The 11232-nt window shown below is 42.5% G+C and overlaps 1 protein-coding gene across 2 annotated transcripts in view; it reads right to left on the reverse strand.

Annotated features, from left to right (window-relative positions):
* Positions 1-7767, reverse strand: part of ITPRID2 (ITPR interacting domain containing 2) — a 42871-nt gene extending 35104 nt beyond the window's left edge. For both annotated transcript variants that reach the window (XM_078608822.1, XM_078608811.1), the window contains exon 1: positions 7678-7767. The gene's annotated coding sequence lies outside the window, so the exon portion shown is untranslated. The remainder of the gene's footprint in view (positions 1-7677) is intronic.
* Positions 7768-11232: the final 3465 nt, after the last annotated feature.

The following is an 11232-nucleotide window of genomic DNA, read 5'->3' on the forward strand; positions in this document are numbered from 1 at the left end:
TCAGACATTTGCCCTGATGTCAAAGCATGCTGCCTGCAAGCACGCAAAACTGACTGGCACTATTGTGCGGTTTTAAAGTTTCTACAGGGAGGCAGCTACATTTTTACTTGGAAATGTTTATATTCCAAGTGGTGCTCTCATTGGCAATGTTTCCGAATGCCAAAGCTGTATTAATAACCACACGCAAAAGGAAGCTACAAATGCAATATCATCAAAAGGAACGTATATACAGGAGAGCAGTAAATAGTTAGACTTAACAAAACTGTCACTCCTGCACTTATTAAATCAAAATTAAATCCACAGCTATGCAACAGTAACTATTAAGTTGCTATGCAGATGCGAGGGTTTAATTTAAAACCAATTGAAATGGACAATCCAATCACTCTTTATACCAGCTGGTAGACTGTCGTCAATTCACAGCTTCAAAGTACTGAAATTAAAACGAAACACCTTTTATAAGTAACTTTATTAAAATATACAGTTCTATATTTTTATTTATTAAACGCTGAAGATGCCAACACACCCATGAGGGATTCCAGTGTCGGGTTGGAATTGATTATCTATGCCATACACATGCACAAGGAAAATGGTCACAAAAACATGGCCTTTGCAGGCCAAACCCACCCACACCCATCTGCCCAAACCCACAGTGCCGTATCTCACTCAGACGGCTTCCTCTTCTACCCACAAGCTGGGCAGGCAATATTCTAGCATTTCACATTCCTCAGAAAACGCATCTCTTTTGCTCAGTGTACTACACTCAAACAGTACAAGGCATGTAACTAAGACACATTATACAAGCGAGCCAGAATGCATTCCCTGTTATATAGAGCATAACATGAAAACATCCCAAAATGGGCAAATCTTTCTAAGCTCTTGTTAATTTTCAAAATACTTCATAACTGTAACTCAACTGCAAAATGTATGAAAATAAAACTCATTATGCACCATCAGAGGGTTAAAGGCAATATTACACGTGATAATTTGTGTAAATTATTAGCCATAATCCTACATGGTGGTGGCACAAGTTAAGGCCTTTTTGCCATTGTTTAGTGCTGACTGGGCCCCATGACACACATAAAAGCAAACCAGCAGCATTATGTTTAACGAGCCTTCATCTGCTGATAAGACTCAATCTATATATTGGTGGACAGTTTTCCAACTTAAAAAAAATGTTACTGTAAAAAAAACTGGCCAGGAATAGCCCACAGGCTGACCCATTGCAAACGATGCATAATGTACTGCACATTTAATCAGATCTCCAAAACGTTAATAGTTGAAACTCCTTGTTCAGAGCAAGATTAAAATACAAATCATGAGGTTAGCATCCATGTGTGGCCAAGGTTACAACAACGATTCCCATTCGTTACAAACCGCTGACCACAATTATAAAAATAGCAAGCAGTTGCACAACTTCAGCAATAAAAACAGTGCCTCTGCTTTACTATGCCACAGAAGCAACAAGCAATAACGTGTCAGTTGTTGCCCGAGCTCTACATTAACACCATCTGGTCATTCTACACAGATACGTGATGAAAGACGTGCCTATTTTCTGGCCTGCACCAACAGGAAGTCACGTTTTCATGGAGTACGATGATGACAAAAAGCAGCTCCATAGAGAAGCGGGCCATTAAAACCCACGCTGCAATTTCATGTGGCCATTCAGTACCGTTTTGTAAAAATGTATTGTGAAAGCTTACACAAAATTATACTTACGTATGTTCCTTTATTAAAAATGGGGGTCAAGGACCCACAATATGAATACAGTACAGAACTTTTTTTTTTAATTACAATAGAAATCTACAGTACTTTAAACATGCGACTTCATGTATATATTTGTCGTGTTTGTTTTTTCCTTTGTCATTTTGGTGACCTCGTCACTCTTGCAAAGGTGACTCATCATGGTCTCTAGAGCTCTCACCTGGTTAAACAAAATAAACTTGAAACTTATTCATTTGGTAAAACCATAACCAATATTCGACTCGCTTTCTTAGCACTATATCACGATTGCGGGATGGCACGCAAGTTAAGAAACCCTGATTAAGTTGAAAACTGTAAATATGCAACGTTCAACGTTGCTGCGCAATGAAAGCCAGCGATCCAAGTTCGATTCCCGCTCATGGCCAACGCCAGTGACGATTATAGAAATCAGTCCTGGGTCTCCCCTAGGTCGACTGAGCCTCAAACGAGTACCTGGTGAGATGTAAACATCGCCACTGGGGAGACAAAGGCAATGGGACGTGGTGTTAGCCACCTAACCCCTTGCTAAAGCACTTGCAAACAGTCTGTAAAATCTATACAAGGGTCTTTTTTTGTGTATTTGACAACATACAATTGAGCACAGTCACAAAACACACTATCATCATTTAGTTAATAAGGACACTCCATATGTACTGTAACTCAACTCTCATGTCTTTTAACAAGCTCAGGCATGATTTCCTAAAAGGTGCTTCTGGCTAAACCCAAACATTCCACCGATACGGTATTGTATTAGCAAAACTAGTGCTTTCACACTCGGAAGATCTCACATCAACAGTAGTGTCCATTTGACCGACACATTACACTGCAAACCTGCAGCAAAGGAATACTGCAGCTGTCATGTTGAATTTTGAATGTCCTTTGATCCCATGTAACAACCCTCATATGAATCCACTGCCAGATTATTGGGACCTCCCCACACCATGGAGGCTGTGAGAGTTATTTGACCATACTCTAGCAATGTATATCATGGGACCTCCTCCTTTGCCAGTAACAAAATATGATAATAGGGTTTTCCCCTTTTTTCTGGCAACAAAACAGGTGTTAAGATTTTAAAACGCCAAACTGAAACCTTTTATAAGGAATCATGTCTGCATTAACCACAACGCTCGGGGTCAAAATGCAAACAAAAACTGATAATATATGCATTGTCCTTGAAACTGATTGGTCCACACCAGAGACAGCTTTCTTTTGAGCCTCGTCTCAAACGGTGTTAGACCAGGTGACGCCAAAAGACGTACACAAGCCCACAGACAATGCACTAGAGTAATGAGAGCTTGGGGTGAGCATCTAAAAAAAAAAGGGGAAAAACCTATTATCATATTTTGGTACCGGCAAAGGAGATCCCATGATGTAGATGCTCACCCCGAGCTTCTCAGTACTCTGATAGTGCATTGTCTTTGGGCTGTGTACGCCTTTTTGCGTCCTCTGGTCTAACACCGTTTGAGGCGAGGCTCAAAAGAAAGCTCTCTCTGGTTTGGACCAATCAGTTTCAAGGACAATGCATATATTATCAGAGTATATGTTTTGTTTGCATTCTGACCACACGCATTGTGGTTAATGCAGACATGATTCCTTGTAAAAGGTTTCAGTTTGGTGTTTTAACATCCTTAACACCTGTTTTGTTGCCAGAAAAAGGGGGAAAAGCCTATTATCATATTTAGCAATGCATGTTTGTCGCACGGCTCTCAAATGCAGGCTATTATCTGTTCGTGATGTTGATATGCCCATATATAAGCAGTATTCTATAAAAGTAAAAGGCGCCTCCCTCAATATCCCCTTATCATCATCCCTACCCCCAAGACAGGGAACAAATATGCAGGAGCCAAAATATGCGGTGAAACAACAAAGTATTCTCTGCACCGCTCTCCACAGCCCACAATGTTTTTTCCAGACCAACAACAACCTGCAGTGGACCACCCATCCAAGCAGTACCCAGGCCCAGCCCTGCTGCGCTTACACAATTCTACGGTAAGATGTACATTCCAGGACATTTGGGCACAGGCTCTTTGATGACATGCAGCACGGATTTAACAAAAACACACCTTACCCCATACTTCCCAAGTGTTGCTATAGCCCTACACAAACATTTATGCATTGCAGCAGCTCCTGAATGTTCCCAACTGTGACAGGTTTCCTGCAAGTTCTCGAAGCCGTTTCCTATGCTTTGGTAAGTTGGATGAGAATGATGGTGTTGTGTATTGTACGGTCAGCCTCCAGTGTTTTCCTGCTTATAAACAGAACCAAGTTATGTTTACCTGTGCAGCTGCTGCTTATTTTCTCAACGTTACGTTTTCCCAAGCTTAACAATCGATGTAATTTCGCAAATTGTGCACAATGCGATCATTTAAATTGTCTCGTCTACAGAAATGCATCAATGTATAGTCCTTCTTACCTCATTAGGTACTTATAAACGTATGCGTTAAATAAAAGGCACGAGGATTTTAAACGGTAGCACCAAAATAAATATCAATCAAATGTCAATTACCATAGATGCAACATCATAGACATTCTTATATTGGGAAAAGCCAGTCGAATTTAACAAAGTGTGCAGTTTAGAAGATCCAACCAAATTTGGGTGTCACCAGGGGAAAAATCCTGATGGCCACGAGTTTTAGTCGAGGGAGACTTTTTTCCCCTGCAAGCAGCTGGGAGGAATTGGCGTGCCATTAAGTTCTTGCAGTACGGTGGCCTACTGACTTTGTTGAAAAAAAACCCATGGGTTGTCTTCTTTAATGTTGTTAAATTATAAATTCTGGTTGAGGGAGAATTATAATCTATTTTCTGGATTTTAAGAAAAAACAGACTAAAACATAAACATGTATACTCTTTGGTTCTTAGACCACTGATCTATTATTTATATTTTTTCTACCTACGTAACTTTACCGAAGGAACTATAGAGTATGGATTCCTGCAGTCACGAAAGCTTAAAATCCACATAAACATGTGTATATATATATCACAGCATTGTTCCATTTCAGTTTTCCAAAAAGAATATGGTTAAACTACCACTATTCGTGTTTTTTTCTGTCTATTGTTGAGAGTTTAGTCACAAAACAAGGATTTCCGAAAATTGGATAATACTCGCAAAAACGCTCCCCATACCGCCCCAGATTTAGCGTTTCACTTTGCAGTATTACTCTGGTTACCTCGATGGGCATAATACATGAATGGGTAAAACACATTACTCCGACAAATAAAAAAGGTAACTTTAAACGCAGTATACCACGAATACATTACAACCATGATGGGGGGCTGGGTGAAGTGATGGGGGTAGTTGTGTCATTTCAGGCCGCAGCTAATGTCAGTAGCATGACATCTGCACCAGTTTTACTCCATCCCACCACATACCCTCCCCTTTACCAACTAGAGACGACTCGTGCGGCGAGGTATAGTCAAACAACCCACCGCAACGAACACAGCACGTGGGGTGGACGGTGCTAATCCAGCAGTAGATTGGCAAAAGGCATGTACATTGCTATTGCAGCACTGTATATATAGAGGGTGTCTGTAAATCAATATACCAAAAGAAAACGGTTGAATAAATGTATTGTTATTGGAGATACTGACATACGTTTGATATTAATTTATGCATTCGATGTACAAGTTTTAGTTTTTCGTGAATAGTGATTTAGTACGGTTTCAGGAGAAACCCCATTTTCTGATGCAAGGACAGATTTGCCCGTTCACCCAACTTATCACCATTAGATTTTTAAGAAAGTAAAGTCTACACCCGCAAACAAAGGGACCTTGAAGAACTTAAACATCATATTGTTGATGCTGTCATCCATCCCTACGGCTGTTGGAAAATGTTCAGAGTTTGAACGCGGAATTAATCAACACCACAAAAAAAAACTTGAAATGTATAAATCTTTTACATGTATTCATATCCTGTTTTCGTTTGTCCGATGTAGCTCCAAAGCAACATCAAGCCATTCATATTAAATTTATGTCAGTATCTCGAATATTTTGCTGTCTTTTCTTGGATTTTCTGTTTGCACATAGTCACTTAAAGATGTTTTCTTGTTCATGTTTTTGTTTTCTGTTTGTCGTGGTTGCACCCGATTCAAGAGCCGAATGGCTCACAGGGCTATACCTAATAAATGAACTTGAACACACAACACACTCAACGTTCTTTTTTTGGGTGGGGGGGGGTCAATTCATTTTTGGGACACCTGGATTACGCGCGCTGTAGAAACGTAGATGAGATGGCGAGTGACTTCACCTGAAGCAGGACCTAACAGAGGACACGCACCGGCCACCACCACCACCATGTCCCGCACAAAGCGTGGTGCCAGGCGTGACGCGGCGCGGTTGCCACTATGACGCAGAGGGCGGCGGCTTGAACTGTGAACGGTGACAACCCCCAATCTCGATCACGCCCTACCCCGTTACCGTGCCGCAAGTTACTCTCTGCCACGGCTCTCACAAGTGAGATCTCTTTTTTATTGAAAGCTTTCGTGACTGCAGGGATTCATATTCTTGGTTCTTTCGGTAAAGTCACGTAGAAGTGAAATAATAAAATAATATAAATATTAAACACCTGATGATGATTGCTTGTGTTGCAGTCGAAACGTCGTGAGAATTTTTATTGTTTCATATTTATATTATTTCACGTCTACGTGACTTTACCGAAAGAATCAAGAATATAAGTGAGATCTCGTGCTCAAAAAGAGCATCGAGGCGGCGGTGCTCAGCTCCCGTTTACAGCCTCGCAACCAGTCGTAGAAATTCCACGTTCCTCTGGCGGGGATGAGTCTCCATAGGACGACGACTTGCCGACATGCGCGGCTGTAGTTGTTCTACGAAGCTGTGGAGCTGCGGTTAACCCGAGACTCGCCTATGCCCCCCCCCCCACACAGACACCACAGCATCCCCGAGCTCCGACTGCAGGCCACGGCTAACATCAGTGGCACGAGCGAATTGAATCTTGGGCCCTCTAAACCCCGCCGGCAACCCACCCATTGATGACCATCGCGGTTAAAGTTCTGGCTCGAAACCAATCCCCATGACGGGGACAACAGCAGTGGATGGGGGCTACACAACAGCATCATTATTATGATTATCTACCACAGGACTACTCCGTAACACGATACAGTTTAGTGGTGGTTGGGCTCGACTTTCAAGTGTATTTCGTGGACGACTTCGGTACTTCTTAGTACTATAAAAGTCCATCGAGCGTTGTAAACAACGGGGTCACAGTGGTTCTTTGTCGAACGGCAAAGCCACTCGCTTGTCAAGTTTAACCACCGGCGTGGAGTTGCAAGATTTTTACGCGGTGGGTTTTTCATTCACGAAAATAACCGGACCTCATCATCCGCCCGAGTTCATCCCAGTTGCTGTGGCTGCTACTGCTGCCGTTGGTGTTGAATGCGAATGTTGGCGAGACAATGGTAGCTAGGCAAGGACTTGAATCGACATGGCATTGGGGGGAAACTGTGCAAGGCGAGCCGAGCCGAGCAAACCCCCCAGCAAGTCACGGAAGTTTGGGGCCGACGAGACAAACGTGGGCCACGAAACACGAGCGGGGAACAACGGGGTACGACACAAACTTTAACCACAACAACAACAAAAGTTTGGTACGGTCACACGAACGACACACACACACGTTTGAAACACCGTCGGAAGTCATTTAAAACACAGTCACGATTGTGAACCGGTTTCTGAATAGGAGTTGGGGGGGGGAAAGAGAGAACGGCGACCGCGCAGACCCGAGTCGAACCAACAAAACCGCAGGGCGACGAAGCGGGAAGCTCGCACGCTGCGTGTTGTTCACGTTTCCTCAACGATGATAAAAGTCGCTTATAACGAATCGCCTCTACTCCTCCGCTAGCTAACTAAAGGGTTGTCGTAGAGCACACTTCGGTGACGTTCACGGCTACACACGCACGCATCGCCACCCGCCCAAGCAGCACTCACCATTCAGTTGCGAGGCACAAACCTCCCGAGTTGTGGGAGCCGCTCTCTCTCCCTTCTGCCTCTTATAGGGCGGCCCCAAGCGGACGTGGGAGGAGGGAAGGGCCCTGGCCGAGCGACGCTTTTTCAAGCTGTACCCCAAAAATATCAAGAACCCCCCCAACCCCTCCTCCCCCCTCCCACGCGCGCACAACAATCATGCACTTGCTGGATTAAGACGCCTCTCACAGCGGCGGACTTGTCCCACCCCCACCACCACCCCCACCACCACCCCCACCACCACCCCCACCACCACCCCCACCACCACCCCCACCACCACCCCCACCACCACCCCCACCACCACCCCCACCACCACCCCCACCCCCACCACCACCACCCCCACCACCCCCACCCCCACCACCCCCACCACCCCCACCACCACCACCCCCACCACCCCCACCACCACCACCCCCACCACCCCCACCACCACCACCCCCACCACCCCCACCACCACTCACCTTCACCAAATCCGCAATGCGATGGAATGCACGCAGGTTGGGTGCTTCACAATTAATGCTGCTTGGTCATGATATTGCTCCGCCAAGGCCAATGGGCTGGATTGAATTGTTTTTTTATTTGTGTGCGGAGAGTTCTGCATGTGCAGTATATTTTAACTAAAGTTTATGATGATGATGAAAATAAAGCGATTAGATGACAGTGGTGTAGACGTCTGAAAAAATGGCCAAATATATGACAATTTCCTTACATATAAAACATCTTATTCCTGAAATCAACATTGAATCTTGGTAATTTCAGAATTTATTTGGGTAAATATTTTGAGACGATTGGTGTGCTCGTCAGGTGGAATGGGACTCATATTGACCAATAGAAGAGCTTCCGAGCAACTTTTAACGAATAATGTAATCTATGATCAATTCCTGGTTATGTTCGTACTATGTGCAGGGATTAAACACAAATAACACTTGATTGTAGTCACGTGGGTACAAAGCAGTCACGGTGGTATTTAGAGAAGAGCTAATTCGGATTTGAAAATAAATAGCATTTGATGATCCAGAAATTAGAAGTAATTTATGAAATCCTGATTTAACAAACAAAAAATGTCCATTCATATCCCATATACAGTAGTTTATAAGAAGTACTCCAGGAATCAATTTTAAAATGTTGGGAAATAATGTGATACAGTACTAACAAGAAGAAGATTAAATAAATGTCATGGAGGTTGTTTGACGATACTTCGCCGTGCTGGTAAGTGCAGATTGGTCAGCTTCACACTTCTATTCCTGTTGATGTTGCCGTGGCCAGGAATCGAATGCACGTCAACAAGTTAATTGTGCAGTGTGAAAACCACTGCACCACAGCTTCACTCAATGGGAAATAATACATTTTTCACATACATCTTTTTCTATAGTGCCACAGTTTGTCTACATTATCTCACCCGAACAATGCTAAACTTCCCATGGCTGCACAATATTGAAAGCGGCCTGTGTTTAAAGCCAAATTGAATAGCATTATTAGGTGGTGGGTGACTGCTGATCCACGCCCTCTGTGTACACATCATCGCCCCTTTACTGGGTTGAAAGTACACACATATTTACCATGCTATGCACTAAGTTCAATCGTGCATTACTGCAACTTTAAGTGTTTAACACCGGTCATATGTAGTAAATAATGTACGATATGTCAGTCGCTCAGGACACTTGTAAGAAAATAGGCTTTTCATCTCAGGTTGTTTTTTCTATTTAAGGATTTTCAGAAATAAATAATCACTACATTTGTACACACGTGTAATACAGTATATGCATTTGAAATCAGAATGTTCATGCTTTAATAAGATAATCTGCATTAAAATAAGGTATATCCATACTAAAAAAACAGTTGGGTATGATTAGATCAATCAATTTGGTAGTTTGAGCCAGGGGTGGAAATTCCACATTCACCTGTTGAAGACCATTCATCAATAGGAGTAAACCAAATCAATATTACAGCAAAGTGTCAGGAGCAGTTACCAAGTAAACCATTAATCTTGTTTCTATGACCATGCAATCCCTCCATGTATTCTTACCAGGTCTTCCTTTTAAAAGAGACGTGTTGTCTCACTTGCCATTCACCTGGTTAATGATGATGATGTTTTCTGTGCGACATTCGTGCACGGAGAAGTGTGCTGTCCTTTAAATATCAGCTCTATACAACTATATTCTAGTTGTCCATCCAACCCAATCAAGTGTGTATAGATTTTTGGGTGCACTTTATAAATATGCATCTGGGGCTGGTGACAAAAAGGTAATGCAATAGTAGAGCGTTTCGGGCGACAGCTCTTCACTCATTCAAAATGCGATGGATCGGTGATTGTAAGTGCAGGGTGTTGTGTGTGTTTTTCTTCACGGATCACTTGCATGTTGGAGAAGCCCGAATCAGGCTGTGCATACGTCATGCAATTACGCAAGGTGCAAAAATATAAGTAGCATGTATATGGGCAGTGAAGTCACTTGTGAATTACATCACAGGCTGGGTTAGAGGTTTCATTTACTGGGATGAAAGAACACCAGAAAATATTTGGTACACCCAGCAACATGCCACGTTTGTGTAATGAGTTTCGTAATTGCTTGACTGCATGGTATTATGTTGGCACTATGAATGCAGAGCTTTACCCCAACTATCGTGTTTTAATTAACCATTTTTATTTCGCTTAAATAATTATTTAAAGCAATATTATTTTTTAAAAATCACCAAAATTGTATAGGAGAAACAAAGGCATAATATGACTGGAGAAAACATGAACCTACATAATATGACTGGAGAAAACATGAACCTATTTCTCGTATTTGATGACGTTATAGTCGTAGTCAGTCCATCCAATGGGAAGAACTGCATGAAATGTGAGTGGAATTTAATAATTAAGGCTTTAAAGTTGGCCTCAGGAACACTTGGCATAGACAGGTTTCAAATTTCAAACGTTTGTAACAATCATTGTACTTCGCAATATGTCTATACTGGTGCCAATTCCCATACATGCCCTCTGTGTGTGCCTGAATCGTTTGTTCAGTAAAATACTTTTGTGAAAAAAAGTTGGGTTCAGGATAAATGAGAGCAAAACAACCACCATGCACAACAAGTGTGCGCAATAATTTGAGATATCTGTTAGAGGGATGCCACTGACAAACACAGCATTGTATGTCTACCTGGGGCAGCTATTAGACGGCAGACGTAAATAAAAAAAAAATTAAAGAGCGAGACAAGATACAGGGGTTGAAATACTTTAGGAGAGCTGAATTTGATCATGAACAGCAATATACCAATGTGACTGAAGACTAAAGTTTATAAATCGGTGTGTCCTACCTGCCATAGTATTCTTCAGCAACCTGGCGATTCACTAAAATAGAAGAATGGAGAGATGTAACGCGTGGCAGTGAAATGCAGAAAGAGGAACATATGAATTAGAGAACATGTGCAGGCTTAGGACATGGTTCAAACTATGAATATTGTGTAAGTTGCTTGGACAGAAAACGTCACTCGAAGGGATGATGGCTGCTGGCCAAGAATAATAAAGAACGAGCAGAT

The sequence above is a fragment of the Lampetra planeri genome, chromosome 2, assembly GCF_965212315.1.
Source record: "Lampetra planeri chromosome 2, kcLamPlan1.2.h2, whole genome shotgun sequence".
Lineage (NCBI taxonomy): Eukaryota > Metazoa > Chordata > Hyperoartia > Petromyzontiformes > Petromyzontidae > Lampetra > Lampetra planeri.